At 30.3% G+C, this 23073-nt stretch overlaps 2 pseudogenes; both read right to left on the bottom strand.

The window, feature by feature from the left end:
- Positions 1 to 15290, bottom strand: part of LOC129305478 (xyloglucan endotransglucosylase/hydrolase 2-like) — a 53486-nt pseudogene extending 38196 nt beyond the window's left edge.
- A 646-nt stretch (positions 15291 to 15936) lies between these two features.
- LOC129306946 (codeine O-demethylase-like) lies at positions 15937 to 18774 on the bottom strand (annotated as a pseudogene).
- Between the last annotated feature and the right edge of the window lie 4299 nt (positions 18775 to 23073).

Genomic DNA, 23073 nt, shown 5'->3' with positions numbered 1-23073 from the left:
TAACTCAAGTTCCTCCCTATCATAGCCTTTGATAAAATAGGAGGATTGAGATGCTTTTGTTGCCTCACAGGGCGAAAAGGAATTTCAGTTATTTGTATTTCTTAAATTTAAATTTTGATGCCTTTTATTGATCGTATATATTTGCACTAATAGAAGTTTTTTTGTTATTTGTCAAGGAACTAAGCACTTTGAATAAAGAGAGAGTAGCCAAAAATGAATATCCTTATAGAACCACTACTACAAAAAAGAAAATATAAAACAATTATTTTCCTTACTATTTAATGGTTATGAACTGTTAAGTAATCTGATATTGAATATTCTAGAATCATTTATTCAATGGTTTTTAACCATTAAATATTGTTCATTTATTCAACAATTTTTATTCTAAAATCATTGAATAAATTTTTGGAATTTAGAAATGAGAAATTGTGAGAGACAATATTCAACGATTCTAGACTAAAAACCATTGAATATTTTGCTATTATTCAACGATTATTCACTAATAACTGTTGAATATATGTACTTATTTAGCAGTTCTACGACGCGACCGCTGAATAGTTTTTATTACATTATTGGTCATCATATTCAACAGTTTTCCCTCATAATTGTTGAATATTATGATCTAATTTTTTGCATTGGGTAGACTACAGTTCTAGCAATCCCCTTGCATTGTAAATTACAAAATGATATTCTAGTACCTAGGCACAAATTCCAGCCAATAATAGTCATGTATATATATATATATATAAATGTATAATGAATTCCTATAAAAAAACTTATATACAATTTGAAGTGCTTAAATTAAACCAGTTAGTGGCTAAAACATAAAGCTTCAAATCCTAAAATTTGCTTAAGTTCCTAACTATCACTGCTGTTGGCTGTTAAAACTAAACCATGCTTCAAAAATACCATGTGCTAACTCTTCAAGGACTTATTTCATTTGAGCATGAGTATACATGTCACAGTATGTGTCCTCATAGTACTATATGCAACAATAACAACAACAACAACAACAACAACAAAAAATTAAAATCATGTTTATTGATAAAAACTAATAAAATATTAATGAATAGGAAGACACTATATATTACATCGTTCGGAAGAATTCCAGTCGGAGCATGTTGGATTATGTCCTTCATGAATTTATGTCAAAAAACGGTGATGATGAACAACTTTTCATATACCCTTGGCCATTATTATTCACATCTTCAGGTGTCTCCCCATGCTTCACCCAACACTTGTAACTCTGATCAATTCCATACTTAAACAGTGAAGTTTGCATGTATCAAGAGAAACTAACTTCACATTGCCACAACTAAAAAAAGGACAAACAATTCACTCATAATTTTTTATGTTATTTACAACAAACTTAACAAATTCTACCACTCCATTCCAATATTCTTTAGATAGGCGATTGACAGATATCCACTCCTTATCCATAATGCCCTTATTTAAGAAAGATTGTAAAGATAGGAAATCATTCAGTGAGTCATGAGTTTAGTTACTTTAACAACTTCAAATATGCTTATATTTGTTCTTTTCAAGAGCAAAATTAAAATTGAAAAAAAATCAATAGCATAACGATTTTAAATGACTATTTCCTAGGCATTATGCCCTTTCTTTACACTATTTTAACCTACAAAATTTTAAACTAATTTGTAATAATCTAAAATTTTTAAATAAAATTAAAATATAACATAACATTTTAATTGTATTTAGATTAATTTTTTTTAAAAAAATATTTTTTATTAAGAAAGAATGTTGGTTTGGTGGAATTTCATTAATAATTTATATGTATAAGGTACAAGGTCCACAAGGTCAAGGTCAGATTATTCTTTCAGAAAGATAGATTTTTTTTCATGTCGGTTTCAGCTTTGCAAATTTACTATTTTGACCTCAAAAGCAATCAGATTTTTTCTCTTTCCTCGACCATTTTCTTTTCATTTTTCGTGAGTCCAACAGAAGCAGAAACAGATAATAGAGACGTGAGAGAGTGAGATCCAGATTTGAACCTTCATTCTCCTCCTTGCTTGGCTTTCCTCCTTCGCCGGTGAGAGGTGTATCGTCTTCCGCTGTTGTAAGGTGTCCCGACGAAGTGACTATCAGCCTTCTCCCCTGTTGACGGTGGGTGTTAGATCCTTCTCCCTCCTCTATTCTTAGCGTCACCGGCGTGGGTGGCAAGGATTCAACTTGCCACTACCTTCCTCTACCTACGCTTCACTTCGTTCAGGTTTTTCTACCGTCTCCTTCTATTCTTCCTTCCCTGACTGCTGTAGTAGATCAAAGACTGTTCCTCTTTTCCTCACCGACGTCAACTGTGTGAGTTAGAGCTGATCCTTTCTTCCATTCGTGCACTGCTGTTGGTATTGCCATCGAGTCCCTCATTCATTGTCTTCCTCTGCTTCAAGTACGTATGAGCTTCTCCCTTTTGTTTGTTGTCTTTGTGCGTGTGATTCAATGATGAAGATTATGATATATATATCTTTTTTTTCTTTTATTCTGTTATTCTGTGATGGGATGCTTAAATAGAGAAGGAGGGATTTGGACAAGTTGAAATTTTCAGGTTATTAGAGCTAAATGAAGTAGTGTGAATTTGAATTTTAATTAGCTTATTTTGATTTGATTAAAAGAATGAAAGTTACGAAGCGTAATTAATCTAAATATTAATATGGGGAAATTTTAGAAAGGAAATTAAGCAAAAAGCTTGGTATTTGTTTGAAGTTTGATGCATATGAGATGTTTGATAAATGGAAAGTTTTATCCATAACATTGCTATTGGTTTGGGCATTATTTATTTATAAAAATAAATTGATTTTTTTTAAGGAATATATCTAAGAAGCTATTGAGGTCTAATTTGAGTTTTGATTCTTGAGGGTTATATGACGGATAATCTGTAAGATATGTTAACGTTTCGGCAGTTATATTTGGATGTTGGAAATTGTTAGGCAAGAGAATTAAAGGTTACAAAGTTCTATTGTATAGTTTAGAATGTTACACATTAGAGGTAGGGCAGAAAGCTTAAGAAGCGATTAAAGTTTAATTGAGTAATTAACTTTGGCTTGAGTGTTATGAAGAAACTTTTATGTGTGAATTGTGGTCCAAAAACTTCAAAGTTATTATAGTTAATTATGGTTGAGTAGGCTCTCTTGGCAAGGAAATTGTGGATTCAAAAGTAAAGTACATTAAGATCTTATTATGTTTTATAGGGTGTTTGTAAGATGGATAGCTCAATTGGAGTATAAGAAGTGAGTTTTAAGCTTTGAATGTATTACAGGTAAGTGGATAGTGTCCCAACTGATATTTCATTAAAATCTCTTTTATTCAAATATTACATTTTTGTGCTAATTCTTTTTACGACAGTAATGTGATTATGGGATATTTTATTAATTAAATTACTTTATTTCATGAAATTATTTTACCAGAATTGATCATTTTAATTAATCAGTAAATACAAGTTTGAATTTTAATTGTGGGATTTCATTTTGAAAATTATTAAATTGCTATGGAAAAATGATTCATGCGAGTTCGACATTGAAAAGGAAAAGTTTATTGAATAGTGATCAATTTCTCACATGTTTGAAATCAAATTTGAAAGGAACTTTATATAGAACACTGGTTGCTAACGGCAGTTCTGTTAGCTCTTAGCGCGCCATGGTACACCTAGTTAGCAGGGTGTGCATAGGAAGTGCTAGCCCCATACGATGGCCAACGCACGTGAAATGAAGGGATGGTTGTATATTGTTCTGATAAGTCCCTAAAATTGTGAATTTGATTATTTGGTAATTTTATATTATATTGGTTTTTATTTAGTAAACTATTTACAAATATTTATATTAATTATGCGCTTTCTTGAACTCAAGTGGTAATAACATTTGTGATGATAGTTTAGTGTTTTAAGATTTTATTTAAAATTTTATAAAGCCAATTGATTTTGAAGTTTATTAAATTTTTATGAAAATTGCTATTTATTTAACTTACATAATTATTTCAAACCTTTCTTTTTATTCATATTCAATTATTTATTGTTGAGACGTTATTTACTGGAAAGTATTTTATTTGGGCTCAGATATCATATCTGATTTTGTACTCCTTGCTGATTTCTAATGGGCTCGTTGCTGAATTGATCAGAAGATTACTTTTGAGAATATCATCTTATTCATGTAAAATTCAAAAGCTTATGAAGGATCTTTTGAAAGTCCAATTTAGAGTGCTCCACATCAACTATAGTCAGGGTCCTGATTTTTTTAATGTTAATTACTTGTTGCTAAGGAGCAAAGCTCTATATTGTTGGATATATGATGTAAATTTTTTGTTGTAGGGATTTCGAAGGACTCTACCTTTAGGGGAGGTGATGCAAAAATTTTTTTAAAAAATTTGATATTTTGATTTATGTGAAAAGTAAAATTTGATACATTAATTCAAAATTTTTTTTAATGGAAGCTTTAGGGGATATGAATTTGTACATATATTGCATGTTAGTCACCTAAAAATTTTAGGACGTGACATAATTCAAGAAACAAGATAGAAGTATAATTAAAATCCCTCCAGACCATAAAACAACTTTAACAATGGTCATATTTGCATGACTAAAAATTTAAAAAATAATTGATAGCATAACGACATAAAACTAAGCATTTCCCAAGCTTATTGCCCTCTTTTAACAAATTGAACTTAAAATAACAACAAATTTATATTAAAAATCACTCAATCAATCACATTTTTAGCAATTTCACAATTCAAATTTTAGAATTGGCAGCAGATAGAGCATTTTCATTCAACTAAAATTCAAGCACATTGTATATAAAATCATCCCCACTTTAAATAATCATAAGCCATTCAATTTATTTAAAAAAACTAACCTTCTTTTTTTGTTTGCCAATATAACTCACGAACGTAAGGAACCATGATTGAATGGAGATGAACCACAAACCTAACAACTGAAATGGAAGAAGAAGATGAAGTTAGGAAGAGAGAGAGGAAGAGGCATGTAACAAAGTACTTATATGTTCACACACCACGCAATGGAAGATAAAAATGGCAATGAAGGCAAGCGATGGCATTCCAATAATGGAATATGGAAGGATTTGGCCAGAAGTATGAAGTTGGTGCTTAGGGAAGGAGATTTGACAGTGGGTATTTAGTTTTACAGAAAGAAAATGAAGTCTTGAGCATTTAAACAATAATAGGTTCGCAAGATGAAAGGGCAATTTAAATACTATGATTCAATCGTTCTGTTACAAAACTGTTGAATACATGTTTAATCAATGGTTCCTTAACAGAAGCCATTAAATATTCTAAATTTTTATTCAACGGTTCTGATTAAGGAACTATTGAATAATTCGATGATGTCATAAGGCAATTCTGAAGCATTTACTCAACAGTTGTTTAATTTAATCGTTGGATATTTTGATGGTTTATTCAACAGTTTTTTAGGGAATCATTGAATAATGGAATGATGTCACCAGGCGCTTTTTCGAAGCATTTACTCAACAATTCTTTTATTTAACTGTTGAATATATATATATATATATATTCAACAATTATATTTTTAACCGCTAAATATTATCTTTTTGAAATCTCTCCTTTTTTTATTCAACATTTTTTTTATAACTGTTGAATATAACGCATTATATATACCCTATTTTTTTGTAGTGAACAAAGTTGAAAAAGTTGTAAGTATCATCATCATCATGTGAAGGACGTTATTGAAAAAGTTGTAAGTATCATCATCATCATCTATCATCTAATAATTGATTATGAAAATGCACACTAATCATATCTACTTTGTATAGGATTTCATATCAGGAAGTCTCATAGGGCAAGCTTTCTAAGTATGAAGATATCTTGGCCAAGGTGTTGGGAGACCCCTAATTACCCTGGTCGTGTTAGGGGTGTCAACTTCAATATCATGAAAAAGTAATACTTTGGCAAGGTTAAGGAGTGAACATCGACTTCTTCATTTGAGGTATAAGTGTTGAGAGAAAAGCAAACCATGATGGAGCAGTAGCTGGAAGCTCAAGTGAAGATGATTAACATCTATTGAAAGGGCATATCCCTGGGAGGATTTTAGCTGAGGTTTGCTCTAGAGGAAAAGATAGATGCATAGTCCTTTCAGAAAAAATACCTTAGGTAATATGTTTTATCTTTTGAATTTACTTAACCATCTTTTTATCTTAGAAACTGACATTGTTTGTTTAGGGCAAGTATGATTGCAACTGTCTAGTAGACGATCCTTCATACAAAGTGATTACCGAGGATACAATACATAACCTTCCTATCCCATCCAATTGCGTGAGGGTTTCTTTGCTCATTGTAACTGACCCCAAGTATCCATTGCCTTATCCTTCCAATAAGGCAGAGACAGTAGGAGATGAGTTAGGGATTCATTACATGGCCTGACTACCTTGTAAGAATAGGACTACTAAAGCTAGCAAAGAAACCTATTTCCAAAAAGAAAGGTTTATATGATTTAAATAATTGTTGAGAATCTTTTAATATAAATGTCTAACTTTTTTGTTGTGCAACTAAGGGAGAAAAGCAACTTGAAGGGCAAGGAGTCAGACTATCTTAAAAAGTCAACCACGGTTTTGTAGCATCCAGTACTAGTGTCTATTATAGATAACAAATTTTATGGCTCTCTTAAGACTTATGCTCTAGTTATAAGGATGATTCATCAAGTGCTGATTGCGGATATCATTAATTTTGATGATGGGCTATTTGGCAAAGCATCATTTGAAGTCATCCTAGATGAAATTTTAAATGAAATCCTCAACATAGTATGGCAAGCTCTAGTTTGATAATCTTCTACCTGAGGTAATTCTTCACTATTGCTAAGTTAATTACTTGAATTATATATGTGTGTGCGCGCACGCGCGTATATTAACTTGTTTATTCTTTCACCCAAGTTACCTTTATTCCTCATTTGTGGTTCCTAATAGCCTTAAGTCAAGGTTCAAGCTACTTAGTCCTCATGATGTCTCTCCCTACAACGATATTACCAAGGAGGATCTCTTGAAGATCAAGTAAGAATATTTTTGAATCAATTTCAAGAAAGGGAATCAGATAAGGATACTTTGATTCTCGCTCCTTACTACCAAGGGTGAGTTACTAACACTTGTTATGAGTAAATTTTTTTTATATTTACTTGTTTGCTAATACTTACTATTTCTTCTTATAGGGTATTGGATGCTTATTATGGTTAATCTTGTTACTCTAAAAATATGGTATCTTAATCACCTTAATGTAGTACTAAGCAACAAGAAGATATGGTCATATTTTTTAACAAGTTGAATTTTTTTCACTTGTTATTTTAATTTCCCTACATATACATTTCTCACATTTGTTTCATATTTCCTTCTTAGAGATGTAGTATTGTATCGCACTATGATCGACAAAAATATGTCCCCCAGCATGAAGGCATTCGACTCTTCTGAAAAATAGGTCATTATTAAGATATTCATTTAATTGGCCAATTTTTTAATCAAGAAACCATGACATGTTATACAATTTCATTAATATGTGGTTTTTTTTTCAGTGTCCACTCCAGCCAAATCGAGTAATGGTTGTGGTTATTGCCTGATGAAATTCATGAAGGACATTATCAATTATGCCCCTACCATATTATCTAACAAAGTATATATTAAATTTAATTACACTTCAATTATAAATTTTAACTAACTTTAAATAGCTAGCTATTAACTTGAATTTGTTGTGACTATGTGCTTACAATACTTCAAGGACGTCTATTGCTTTTGTTATATAGCCACACATGTAGACGAAATCCTTGAAAAAGTGGTCCAAATTGTGTTCAATATGTGGGTCGAGTAGCGGTTAGGGCTCAATAGTTAGATATATACATTTTTACACATTACATTTTTTTTCGCCAATTTTTATGCCTTAGGCTACTTAGTTTTGAAAATTTAGTTCACATATTAGCTATGAGTATAGATCTTTTAAGATTTAGGGCTAAAGGTATAAGAATTTTAATACTTTTGGAAAGTAATTTTAATAGGAACATCAATTGTATCATTTCTGATTGTTGACTAGTTGTTTTTTTTTATTCAAAAAAATATCAGGAATACTTGATGGTTATTTCAAAATAACCGTCAAGTATTTGCTTACAAAAACAAATATATAAGCATATACTTGATGGTTATTTTAAAATAATTGTCGAATACTTGATCATTCTTAGCCGTCAAATAAGGGTAGCTATAATATATGTTGCACTCATACTTGACAGTTTATAACAGTCAATTATTAAGAAAAATAACCATCAAGTATTGGGACATTTTGTGGTAATGATACTCCTTATATTATAAGGAAAATGATAATAAAATCTCATCAAAAAATATAAATGACAATTAGTTTCTCAAAATACCATAACTTTTATGAAATCCATGGATATCTTTCTAACATTAATGGTTTTAGGTTAAATAACTAAATTGCCCTTCATTTAAAATACAAATAATGGCTTTGACTCCATCCATTTTTCCGATCACAATTTTTATTTAAACAATAACAACTTTGATTTTGTAAATTATAAAAATTATATTAAATAAGAAATTCCAACTTCCCCCATGAAATTTCTTTTATTATTGAAGTCCAAATTCTGAAAATAGCTAATGACAACTTTTGTTTAAGTAATCACAACTTGTATCATATGAATCATAAGAATTGAATAAAAAATCACAACTTTTTACGTGAAATTTCTTTTATTATTGAAGTTCAAGTTCTGAAAATAACTAGTTACAATTTTTGTTTAAGTAATCTCAATTTTTATTCTATAAATCACAAGAATTAAACAAAAAATCAAAACTTTTCATTTGAACCCCATTATTTTTATATTTTAAATAAGGTGCAATTAAGTCATTTAACCTAAAATTATTAATGTTAGAAAGATATCTAAGAACTTCAAAAAAATTATGACATTACAATGGACTTGATTTTTATTTATATATTTTGATGGTTTTATTTTCATTTTCCCTATATTATACCTGCATAAAAAAGTGTTAGTTTTAAATTTTATTTTATCATAAAAATTTCAAATCCCATTATTGTAGGTGGACTTGTTTTTATATAGATATAGTATAGATAGAGAGAAATAGATGCACGTTGACCAAAAAAAATGTGCGTATTTACGCTAAAAATATGAAAATAATAGTCAATTTAGTTTTGAATTAACCAGTAAAATAGTTAAAATATTACAAATTCAAATATCACAAAGCCCAATACCTTATAAGTTGAGCAAATAAACCGAGCCAAAGAAGCAGCTTGTGTTTATGCATATTTATAAATGCATGCACATATATAGACACGTACCACGTACTGGAGTAATATCCTATATAGGGAAAAAATATTTATAAAAAAGAAAAATTAAATTTTAATTCGAGCCCTTATAAATAGCTTTTTAAATTTCACTTTCATAATTAGTTGGTTTCCGATTAGTCCCTTAACTTCGCCTTTGACTTTATTTTCATGCCCTGAATTGATTTAGCTACAATATCCGAATAATCCTTAAAAAGGATAATAATCAAATGATTTGTTTTTCAGAATGTCACATCAATAAATAACAATAAAGAAATAGTAATTAAATGTTTTATTTTTATATAATATATTAATATTAATATTGACATCGATGATTTATTAAGTTCTAGTAAAATTAAATTCCTATTATTTTTATTGTAATTTAAGTAAGAATATTTTACTGACAAGCTAGTAAATCTTTTTGATATTATAACATCATTAAAGAATAAGTCATTAATTATTTCCGCCATGCAAAATACAAAAAAAATCAGGAGAAATCATCACCATATCATCATACAATAGATCAATGGATTTGGCTTCTCTCCCCTAACCTTTTCCTCCATTTTTTTTTCTACTAACTAAAATGAAATATGGACCATCCAGATTTGGTGGACACTAAGTCTGAATGGTCCACATTTAACTTTTTTATTTTTTATTCATATTTATATTTAATACTTATTAAAATTTTAATAAATTTACTTTATCATCAATCTAGATAATATAGATTTAATACGTTCAATTCAATTTAGTTTTAAATTTTTTTAATTTTTATAAATTGACAATCCAGATTTACTCTGAAAAGTTCAAATTTAATATTAATTTTTTATAATTATTATTGATTTTTATAATTTTTTATTTTTTATTTTGACAAACATAAATTAAAAGTGAAGATAATCTACCAACTGACACTTTCTAAAAAAAGTATTTTTATAAAAAATTATAAATTAAAAAATTTAAATACGAATTATTCAGAATAAATCTGAATAATCAATTTATAAAAGTTTAATATTAATTTTTGGACCCTCTAAATTAAATCTGGACTATTTTGATGGTGATAAAATAGATTTATCAAAAATTTTAATTTTAAATTTAATAAGTATAAAATATAAATATAAATAAAGAATAAAAACTTTAAATCTGGACCATCCAAATTTATTCTGCACCAAATCTGGATGGTCCAGATTTCATTTTAGTTAGTGGAGGAAAGGTTAGTGGAGAGAAGCCAAGTGCTAGATCAATGGCTCTAATCTATATAAAATGAAATAAGGATCAAAATCGAAACAAATGTAAAACTAATGAATCAATTTAGAATCAGATGAAATTTAAAGAAATTTAAAATTTAAGCAAAACCAAAAGACGAAAATAAAACCACAAATAGCATTAAGGAGCACAAATAAAATTTTCTCCCAGTGACATATTAAATCCAATATTATATTTTAAATTTAAATCACACTTATCAAAGGAAAAAAAAAACAGAGAGAAAGAAACCATGAGCCGATCAGCCCATAACAGCTCGATAGTCGCGAAAGGTACTCGCTTTGTGTATTAACCTAGATCATCTTCATGGGTAGGAATAATTTACAACCATGCACATCAATGACCTCGAGAACATGAACATTCTAGATATCTGAAAAACAAGTGCATTACATTGCTGACTGTTCCTAAGGGAACCTATAAACTAGAAAGCCTGCATTCGCGTGGTCGACCTTGAGGAAATCTCTTGAGATCTTGACAGTAGTTATAAACCATGTAATACTTGCGCACCCAACTGAGTAGTTTTCTGCCATTAAAACGTTTAGAGTTTTGAGCTGCTTAGCACTGTTATTAGGAAGATTATTGGTAGTTATCACATTGAAGTTGCTGAAGGAGGCAGTGAAAGGAGCACAAGACCGGTTAGTTTTGTCAAGCTCTCATCTGGTTGTCCACTGGTCCGCACTCCAGAGGCTGGCGTATAGCTTCATTGGTTGCCTGTGAGGGAAGGGAACCCCCCTCATGCGAAGCTTGATGGCGAGAAGAAGGATTATGACTTTTAACATTTTACATAAATAATCTTATAAAAAATTATTTTGAAAGTGAGGCACAAATGACATTTAAACTAAAAGAATTACTTCGTGACTAATGATAGAATTTTAAGATTTGTTTTGCAAAAAATTGTGCGAGGCTTCCTACTCAGCACATTTTAGTTTGAGATATTGTTAGATTAACTTGGTTTATTACGGATCAATGAACAAAGTCAATAGTGAATATCTATACCATAAGCATGAAGGTAGGTTTAGACGAAAAGCATGCATCACATATCTATTAATGTTCTTAGGATGAATGTATTTTCAGCAGGAAAAAAATCAATAGTTTATACAATTTTTCCATTGTAAGAAAAATATTTTTTTAAAAAAAATAAATGTTGGGTCGGGAGAGGTGTATGTTTATTGCTTCTTACGGAATGTTTTGTGGGCTCCATACTACAGAATAGGTGTGAAATTTCTTGGTTGGATCAAACCAAAGATAAAACTGTTGCTTTCTGGAACCTCTACCCAGAGTATTGGCGTGACCTGTGTATGGTTGTCCACTGCCGTTTCCCAAAAACTCAAAATCTACCTCGTAATGGTTTGGCCCCTCTGAAGATAACTAAACCCCAAAAAACAAAAAAAAAAAAAAATCAAAGAAAAGAAACAACCTCAGTCAACAACACTCTGAAAATTCAAAAGACACTGTAAATACCAGATCACAGACAGAGACAAGAGGGATTTGTCTTGCCCTTACTTAGTACGCAGTAACTGTCACGCCTCAAAAATAAAAAATATCGATATAAATACAAACTATATCATGCATTTTATAAATCTTAAAATAAAAATTCTTTTCATTTTAAAAATAATCAGATTATATAAAAATTCTAACACTTTTAATATTAATTATCATAACAAGACTTCAATTTTTTTTTTTTTGAAATTTCGGCAAAATCTCTCCTGTAAATACAATCTCTTAAAAATTTTACAGTAAATTTTCTAGAAAAAAGTATCAATGAGGAGCTTAGCTCCTTCTAGCCAGCAACAGTATATAGATCAAAATAAAATCCTAACAATAATATATGTGGAGCAACTAATCTTTTCTTTTAAAATTAAAAATACATACGACTTAGGTTTATACCAAAAAGTGATAGTACCAAACAGAATTTTCACCCAATGTAACTATATTGCCCTTCAGAGGTCGGTGGTAAGATCGACATCAGCTAACAAATCTAAGACCAAAAATAAGTTTTCCAGTGAATAACGTCCCAATAATAAACAAGAAAGTTCAAAATAATTATGTAATTAAAGAGACAACTTCTTTTATGAAAATTCAATAAACTTCAGAATAAAATGGCTCTGTAAGCTTTTAAATAAAATCTTAAACTATTGAACTATCATAACAATTGTTAATATTACCTAATTTCAAGAAAGCACATAAATGAAATAAATATTTATAAATAATTTAGTAAATAAAAATCAATGGAATATAAAATCACTAAATAATCAAATTCATAATTTCAGGGACTTATTAGAATAATAAACAAATGTGGACATACAATCCACGAGGGTAAATAATCGAACGCGGCTTATGTCATGAAACAAACGTGGACACAGTCCACAAGGGTAATACTAATCAAATGCGGCTTGAAGCCACGAAACAAACATGAGTACGATGCTCACGAACAACCATCCCTCCATTCCACGTGCGTTGTCATCACACGGGGCTAGCAACTCCTATAAACACCCTGCTAGCTAGGTGTACCATGGCGTGCTAAGAGCTAACAGAACTGCCGTTAGCAACCAATGTTCTATATAAAGTTTCTTTCAGATTCGATTTCAAACATGCGAGAAATTTATCATTATTCAATCAAATTTTCCTTTTCAATGTCGAACTCACATGAATTATTTTTCAATAGAAATTCAATAATTTCAAAAATGAAATCTCACAATTAGAATTCAAACTTATATTTACTGATTAATTAAAATAATCAATTCTAGTAAAATCATTTTAGAAAATAAAGTAATTTAATCAACAAAATATCTCATAATTACATTGTTGTTGTAAAAAGAATTTGTATGAAAATGTAATATTTGAATAACGAAAATTTTAGTGAAATATCAATTGAGACGCTATCCATTTATCTAAAATTTTGAGAATTTAAAAATTCACCTCTCACTATCATTCCAACTTCTCCTCCTCCAAATACCTTGTAAATCAAAATAGGATTTCTTTCTTCTTTTTTTCTATAAATCCAATTATTTCCTCCTAACATTACTACTATCAAAATTTAGCTATGAAAAATTTAAAATTTAAACTTTTACACTTAACAATCCCTTTGGCTCATTATTCGAATAAAATACCATCTCCCCTTAATCTTTTGTCAAAGTACCAACCATATATCATTTCCAATTCACTCATAAAAGTTTCTAATATTCTTATCTTTTATCACAAAACTTATCCACAATCATATATTTTTCAAAAATTTAAATAGTTGACATTAATTTTATACTCAAACTTTCTTTAAAATCTTCAAATCAAATTTATGGAGCAATAATATTTTATTTTTTTTTTCAAGCTCAAACTAACTCCTTCCTCTTTGATTCTATCTCCCACAATTCTTTAACAGATATAAGTAAACATTCAGCTTCCTAATTTTCTTCTTTTTATTACACCAATCAGTCTTAATTTAAGAAAATTAAATACCAATTTCTACATTCACATGGCAAGACTAAACCAGAAATTTATTTTCAATTCATACTCTTTCCTTCTCTCTTAGTTACATTAGTAACAGCCAGCAGGACACAGAACACAATTGCAACATTACTCATTCACACGCACCGAGATTTTCTAAAGGAGAAAGAGAGGAGATTATCTTATTGCCTTGGACAGACTAACAGCACACGAACAAAGAAAGGAGGAGGCACTTCGAATAGTGAAGACGGAAGGACTGTCACTGTGAATGAAGAATGGATGGGCATACCGATGATAATAAAACGAACAAAGAGGCAGAAAAATCTCAGCTCACCCAAGTCTTTGCACACAACGAAGCAACAAGGAAAAAGAAAGAGATTCAGCATACTTGAAACAATGACAGAGACAGAGAAACGACTGTGAGACAGGGGAAGAACTCGCAGCTGTGGCAGAAGAACAGTGACAAGCGCACCGATGATGGCGACTCACACGAACAGCGACGTAGCCGGTGGTTGAGAAGGAGGGTGGTGGAGATCGATGAGAGGCAGTGCAAGGGTTCGGTGCGAAAGTCTCAGTTCTGTCTCTGCTCTAGAAGACTCGAAGAAGACAAGAATAAGAGAGAGAGAGAGAAAATCTCATTGGGATAAAGACAATTTGGTAATTTCATAAAGTGGCAGAAAAAGTAAAACTCCCTGTGGCCTTATTCAGATTCGAACCTGGGATCTGATGGTTAATTTACATGCACTCTTCCACTACACCAATAGTGTCATATTTGTTCAAAAATTTATACAATCATTATTAAAATATAAACTTATATATTTAATTTTACTTAAGATTTGTGGGTTATCACAGTAACAGTGCCAGCTGAGTTGCCAGAGACAAGCTTAATCTTCATGTCAAATCTCCAAAACAGATATTCTCTTTTGGATTGGAATCCAAGAGCCAGAAACCTCATCAAAAGAGTGTCGGAAGCTTCCCTCCTTTAAGTATCTTTGCACGTCGCCCCAAGTGATGTCACTATCATCGTAGAAATTACCTGCTTCAATAGCTGAACACAAACCCAGAACAGAAACACAGCTGAATCTCTCCCAAATATTATTGCCATATTCCCTTGAGTATCTTTCTCTTGAGCTAATGGCCTTTATAGTCTTAATTTAAAGTGCAAAGTTAGTTGGCAGCTTCATAAACTAAAGCGCTAAAGTACAGAAGAAAATAGCTGGCATGGAGATACTTTGAGATAATAGTTTCGGCACCTTTGAGTATTTGATACACTGCGACGGAGACTCCATTAGAGTCAAGAGTTATGTTATGCAGCTTTTACATAGTTGTCAGATAGAACTGATGGATTGAGAATTATTCAAAGGGGACGCGGGATACAAGGGTAATTACACGTGAGGTTGCACCTGACATACTCTTACTTGTTTACTACTTAAGCAATCATCACTTATTTCCATATCAGCATATTCTTCTCAAATAAGAAAAGAAAATGCTAATTTTGTAGCACGATAGGTAATTTTGTGCCCTTCGGTATTTCTATTCAATCAAAGCCTCCTGGTTTTTGATTTTGAATTGTCACGTTAATGTAGAAATCTTAAGAACTCGTCTCTGTTTGTTTGAACATTTGGAAGACATTCCTTGTAATTTCAAAATTCATAGGAAGTTTATTTCTACGTTAAAAATACGCAAAATATCTGTCTCACCATGCAGATATTACGTAACCAATCTAGAAACTGCTATTAGGAGATTTGCGTACAAGGGATCTTCATAATATTATACATTCCTCAGCCTCAACTTCAAAAGTCAAAGGGTGGAATAGTCTTACCAAGTAGGCCTACGTCTGCCCGGATAAGGTTGGAAAGCCATGTTCCCAGGGAGAGCCACGTGGAATACATAAAATCATTTCTCTCTCTAGCTCTCTGGAATTTTCTTGCATGACAATACGAATAATCGGACGTAGATTTAATTAAACTATTCAGGAATATAATACAGTATATGACACAATACATTTTACTTGTCATGTGTGGGTGTGTGTGTAACAACATATATGACCTGCAAACGGAACTGCACGCAAAGGAATGTAATACATACGCTTAATCACTTGCCACTTTTATTCAGTCCTAATCAACCACCTTAAAAACATATACAAGATGATAGACATACACAGAGTCACACTTATGCTAATTAACAACGGCTGATTATATAGTGCTGGTGAGATATTCTTGTTTGATCCTCAAGTGCTCTAAGAATGACTTCCCTTGCTGCTTGTCAGAGAAGAAATCACTCACATATTTCTCCATTCCAACCCTTTTGAACAAAGGAGGATTTTCTGGGCTTATCAGACTCATTGCAGGTCCAATTTCAGACTCAAGTTTGGCAAGGAAGAACAAAGCCATGGAGATCCTTTCATTGTTTGAATTCACTGTTGCCCTGTGCTCCACACTTTTGTACGCGCCATTGCTTATAATCTGCACAACCACGTAGGCGTTTTTAACCATATATAGCTAGCATGCCTATAAACTTCAACAAAAGGACACTTCAACAGAAGGACTGAATGATGATGATGATAATGAAGAATGATGGGAAATTAACCTCCAGAATGTCTCCAACATGGACAACAAGGGCGTTGGAGAGGACGTTCACAGGAAGCCAAACACCATTTTCTTAACCTGAAGGCCGCTCACTCCATTGACCTGGCTCAGGATAGTGATTCCTGTAGCATCTGAATGAGCACCAAGCCCCATCACCTGCTCCGGTTTTGGGCATGGAGGATAGTATGTCATCCTCACTGATTGCATCCCATCCTCAAACACCTCACTCATCTCCCTCTCCTCAATTTTGAGAGCCTTTTCCAGCAGACCCAGAAGTGCCATTCCTAGATTCTGCACCTTTTGTATGTATGAATTCAAGACAGTCCTGCACACATATATATACAGTAATCAAAGTCACAGGCTAGTTTGATATGCTGCTGTGGGGTGGGATATAGAATTAATTAGATTTAAGATTTTTATTTTATTAGAATGATTTTTAGATTTAATTTGAATAAATGTAATCTTTTATATTACTATATCATTTTTTAAATTATTTCAGAATATTTGCATTTAAATATTAGGATTTATAGAATAATATGCTTTTAATACTTTTATTTCTTTTATTTCTGTCTTTTTTTTAGCATTAAATCAAAGGAAGAATCAAATGAGTGAAGGAAGGCAACGAAAAAATATAAAGTAATTAAATAAGAAAATGGATGAAACAAAACAAAATAATAGTAAAAAGAAGAAAATATAGTAGAATGGCTATAGATGAAGGAAAATAAAAATAATCAAGTAATACCAAAAAAATGAACTAAACTGAATAAATGATGGAATATAGAATTAATTAGATTTAACATTTTTATGTTATTAGAATTATCTTAGGATTTAATTTGAATATATATAATCTTTGGGATTACTATATTATCTTTTAAATTATTTTAGAATATTTGCATTTAAATATTAGAATTTATAGAATATTATGCTTTTAATACTTTTATTTCTAAAATTAGGTTAAGGCCTGTAAATACCATTTTAATGTATTTGCTTTATTTGTCTTTTGAATGAATAAAAATTAATATTCATTTGTCTTCCTTTGAGTTTCTCTCTTCTATTTCTACTATCTTTTTATTTTTATCCTCTTCTATTTATTCATTATTATCTTCTTCATTCTCCTTTCTAATTCATTTTTCTCATTATTCTTGATTATTTCCATTTTCCTTCATCCCAAATCATTCTACCATATTTCCTTTATTTTACTATTATTTTGTTTTGTTCCCTTCATTTTCTTATTTAATTATTTTCCATATTTCTTTGCCTTCTTCTGAATTTCTCTCTTCTATTTCTATTCTCTTTCTATCTATTCCCTATTATCTTCTCCCTTCCCCTTCATAACGCTGACATGCATCTTTACTTCTTGATATATTCAAGATATCATGATTAAAATTGGGTGTGAATCAAACATGTGAATATTTGCATGATGAGAGAGAGAGATAGAGAGAGAGAACCTGAGGGATGAAGGGAGCTCTGGGAAAAGATATGGTTTTCGTTTGTGGAGGGGGTTGACCGTCATATAGAACCTATCACACCAATCTTGTTTCTGATCTTGTGATCTAATTACAGTTCCATAGCCTTCAACATCACCTGGCCTTATCTTGAACTTTATCTTCTCTTGCAGTGGCAGCCTGAAAAACCCTTCAATCTCGTTTCTGATATTCTCTAGCTCCTCCTCACTGACTCCATGGTTCAGAACCTGGTCACATAAAACATCATGAAAATAAGAAATAATCAAGAAGCACAAACTAAAAGAACTGTCCAAGTGATATTCTAACGCTTTATACATGGCGGTGATCATCATGTTCCTTTGAACTCATCAGGAAGAGAATAATGTGAGGTTGGGATCAAACAAGCTTCAAATGAAAAAGAAACAAAACGGCACAAGGCGAATTCTATAACCTGAAAGATACCCCAGTCTCTACAAGCTGAGTGCAATATCTGGAGCTCAGTCTCTGTGTGTTCTCCAGAGAGCAAGTGGTTCATGTCAAGAATAGGTATTGGTGCTGCATCAGTGAGGGTTTCAAAGAGCTGATAATGATCTTCACGAATATAGCGTTTAGGAAGAGAGGGAAGAGGATTCTTAACGAGCTCTTGCACACTCAACAAAGATGGATCACAGATTATCAAGTTTGCAGGCAAAGACGATGCCATGGCTATCTCCTGCACGCGCACTGCTCAACAAGGCACTATTGTGGCCGAGGCTAGAGGCTACAATACGTGTAATTCAAACATGCATTATATATAGTTGTCTTGTTTACTACTGTTCGGTTTCATGTTCAACTATATATTGTACATATATGTATACATATATGTGATAAATTACATTTTTAAAATATATAATTAAATATTATCTATTTTCTGATAAAATTATAAATTTGTTTGGTTTAAATTTAAAAATTATTCTAAAAGGTTATTTTTTTAAAAAGAACATAAGGTCATGACATCCATTTTTAATAATGGCAGTTAGATGCAGAATTAATACGTAAATATAAAGCACAAAAGTTTAATAATGGGAGTTAGGTTCGCACAATTAATAGGATAAATTGGCTTACTGGCCAAAAACAAAATTTTATGTCCAAAAACTATGATTTTTTTTTTTGAAAATTTGAGAGTATAACTGGTTCATATTGATATATAAGGGGTTTTTCATTTATATTCAATGATATATCATTGATAAATATAATAAATTGATCATAATACAAAATATAATAAATATTGGCCTGTTTACTTAGTTTGATCTTATAACATGAGTTAATTAATATGTGATTATAAAAGCATAAAATGTTTATTAATGGTTTTCAGGCGTTACTTAGTCTACTAGTGGGTGTAAGTCAGCATCATTAAGAGATAAATTATCATTTGATAAGGGAGTAGATACGCACACAATAAAGGAGGAGATAATTAATTATGATCGATGTAGTGGTGCGGTATATAGAGTAATAACTAATATTTTATCTTTCTAAGATTGAAGGTTCAAACTTTATAAATGGGAAAAAATTATTGGAAGAACTATTATTAATTAGATCTAATAGCTAGTGTTTAGATTTAAACTTCCAATGCCAAATCATGTCAAAAAAAAAATTTCCAATGTCAAATATTAGGTAATTGTATCAAACAAAATAAAAAATCAATCAAATTACGAGGAAAATAGATTAGAGGCACAGATTCTCTTTCGAAGTCATCATCAATTGTCGAAAATAATATAAATATTGTAAATTAGGGAAAATAGAAAAGCATGATTAAAAAATGATGATCACAAGAAAATGATAGTTATATAGTAAATGGATGTATAATATATTATGGCATTCATTCACGGGAGATTATGTTGATTAATTTATTAGCTACGTGTTTAGCTATGATATTGACTTCTTAAAATTTATTATATGGTAAGAAAATAATTGAGTCTATATCATATATAACGGCAAACAGTGTTTCATATTCAAGTTCAATGAACATTTACAAATTACATGTCAATTATTATGTATTTAAAATGATTGTCGTCCCAAGAGAATATAAATATTGTTGTCCAAATCGTCACATATCTAATCTTTTGAATATACGTCCAGATGTCTAACACAATGCTTGTTCCTTTCGGCCGGTTACTTGTAGAATAGGGTGTGTGTTTTTTTTTTCTAATATATTTAATAACTTAAACGTGCTAAAATTAAAAGCTTATAATTTGTTTGTTTTGATATGCCTAGTCTGCCCTCATCACAAAACTTGAATGGTAAGACCAATTATGACCTTGACACTTGAGAGGGAACAATTAAGTTGCAGAATACAACATAATCTTCATTATTTGTTACACAATTTCGCCCTCATGTGTGGGAGTTTCATGTCCCATGCACGTTAAAGATGAGAAGTTATACGCTTTTTTTTTTTTTTTCATTGGAAAAGGTTTCATATACTTTTACATGTATATATGAATGCATACATTTATACACTACAAAAAAATTAACTTTCAACAATGATTTTGCACCACAATATCATCACGAGAGCTCTTATCGTTGATTCTATCAATAGCGACAATAAAAGTCATCATTGAAAATATTTGATCTCACTATAAAAAAATAGTCGATGCTAAAGTTGAGAATCAATGGCGACAAATGTCGCCACAAAAACTATATATCAATGGCAACTATTTAGTCATCGTTGATGTTGAATATTAGTAGCAAAATTTGTCACCACAAAAACTACCAATCAATAGTGACTTTTTTGTCACCGTTAAAAAGTAATACACTAGTTTACCTATCCATGTGGCATAATATCACCCTCTCACTCCCACGTGGTGCCATGTCACCTACCACATGTCACTTTCTACATGGTGTCATGTCACCTTCCATGTGTCGCTCCCACCTTATGCCACGTGTTGTAATGTTACCAATTTATATGTCCATTTCACAAATCGCATCCTTCATAGTTTGAACTCATGACCTTCTTTTTTTGTATCCCACCATTTTGCCATTGAGCTGGAATAAACCTACAGACTATTATTATATAATTAAATATATATTATTAAACTAAAAAAACACACATATCTTAAATATTAAATATTATAAAATATTATTACTATCATTAAATACTTTAGTTTAATTCTTTTAATATACTAAAATTAAAAATTATATTATTTATTTTGTCTAGAGTAAACTATAAATATAATTGATACAATATCATTTTTTTTTTTGCTTCTCAAGGTTATTGTATTATTCATTTTAATATTCATATTTATAATTATAAATTTATAATATAAAATTATTTAAGAATAAATAATAAAAATATAGATGATTATACTTTAAATCATAATTATTGATTTTTCTTGTTAGTTTTAATTAAAATTTTATTTTTACTTTTAATGACCAATAACTTTTAGGTGCTTTTACACACATAGCCCATATTATAAAACTAAATAAAAGAAATAGCCTACTCTTTCTTAAATTTCAAAAATAGTCTTTTTAATATTTAGTTTATAATTAATTTACAAAAATGCCTTTTAAATTATAACACTTTGCTTTTTGCAAATACCAAAAGAGAGTCAAAACGTGAGAAATTAAACAAACGAGAGAGATCAACACAAGCTACAGTCACAATGGAAGAAATAACTCGAAGATGGAAGAAAGTAGAGCAGTGTGATAGAGCCATAGTCACGATGGCGAGAGACAAATGTGAGGCAAGATATCGTTGATACTCGATAGAACAAAGCACACCGACATGGAAATGGAGCTACTAATTTGTAATTTTCTTATTTTATTAGTTTAGGTATTTGATTTTCTTTGATAAGCTAAGAGTCCAATTTTTTTGCAAACTGTGTTTGATCAATTTTGAGCAAATAATTATGTGTTTTTTGTGTTACTGATATGTGATACTATATCATTGATATACGAATGTATATTAATGATAAATAAGTTTATATCTAATTTTCTGGTTATGTTAATCTACAATAGTATACTATTATATATCACTAATATATAAGCCATATCAATGAAAACTTACCAACTTGTTTATTATTAATATACAGCCATATATTAATGATATAGTATCACAGATAAGTAACACGAAAAACATATAATCATTTATCCAAAATAGATTTAACACAGTCCACAAAAAAATTTTATGTTACCCAGAGATGTGAAGATGGTGAAAATCTAATAATAGATAATAGAGTCCACACTAGTCTTCTACATCCAAAAATAAGAAGCCAAACCAACTTCAATCAAATAATAAACAATGATTTTCAACAATGTGGAATTCCAAAAATGTTCTCTGAATCGTTATTGTTATCTAAAAAAATATTATATTTTATTTTAAATTTTTAAGTGCATATTATATGGAATTCTGAATCATGGACCAGTTATACAGGATATTTTTTTCTCTATTTCGGATATATAGCATCGAAAATTTTATATTTGTTAAAGGGAGTTTTTGTGGGGCAAAGAAGGAATGTCACATTTTAACTAAATTTGTGAAGGGCCACACTCCAAATTTTTATAAACTCTGTTATTACAGCCACTGCACCAATTTTCTCTAACTTTTAAGTAATGTAATTGTATTGTTTACATCACATTTTACTTTTTAAATTATTTTTCAGTTTTAAATTATACTTTTATAAGAAAATTATATACTATATTATCTTATTTTCTTATATTTATGTAGCAAGATACCACCGGAAAAAAATTATATAGTGTCACATACATGGATATATTTCATATATTGTAAAAATTAAAAGTAAAATTTTAGAATATCTCATTTTTCTGCTTTTCATCTTCCTCTTTTTTATCATTAGCCATCGAACTGAGAACATCTAAACCAACATCAAGCTTCAAAGTTTTTGGTATTAAATATAGAATTTAAATTGAAAAATTAGATTACATGAAATATCATTCTATGAATAAATAAATTTAACTATCACTTGTCTAATTATTATAAACAAGTAGTGTTATTGTTTAAAATATCAATTTAATCATAAAACATTTGAAAATAGAGACTCCTT

This window comes from Prosopis cineraria, unplaced genomic scaffold (assembly GCF_029017545.1).
Source record: "Prosopis cineraria cultivar Desert tree isolate PC_DT_omini unplaced genomic scaffold, ASM2901754v1 PC3, whole genome shotgun sequence".
Classification (NCBI taxonomy): Eukaryota; Viridiplantae; Streptophyta; class Magnoliopsida; order Fabales; family Fabaceae; genus Prosopis; species Prosopis cineraria.
The sequence above is the reverse complement of the archived record's forward strand: the minus strand, read 5'-3'. Positions and strand labels throughout refer to the sequence as shown.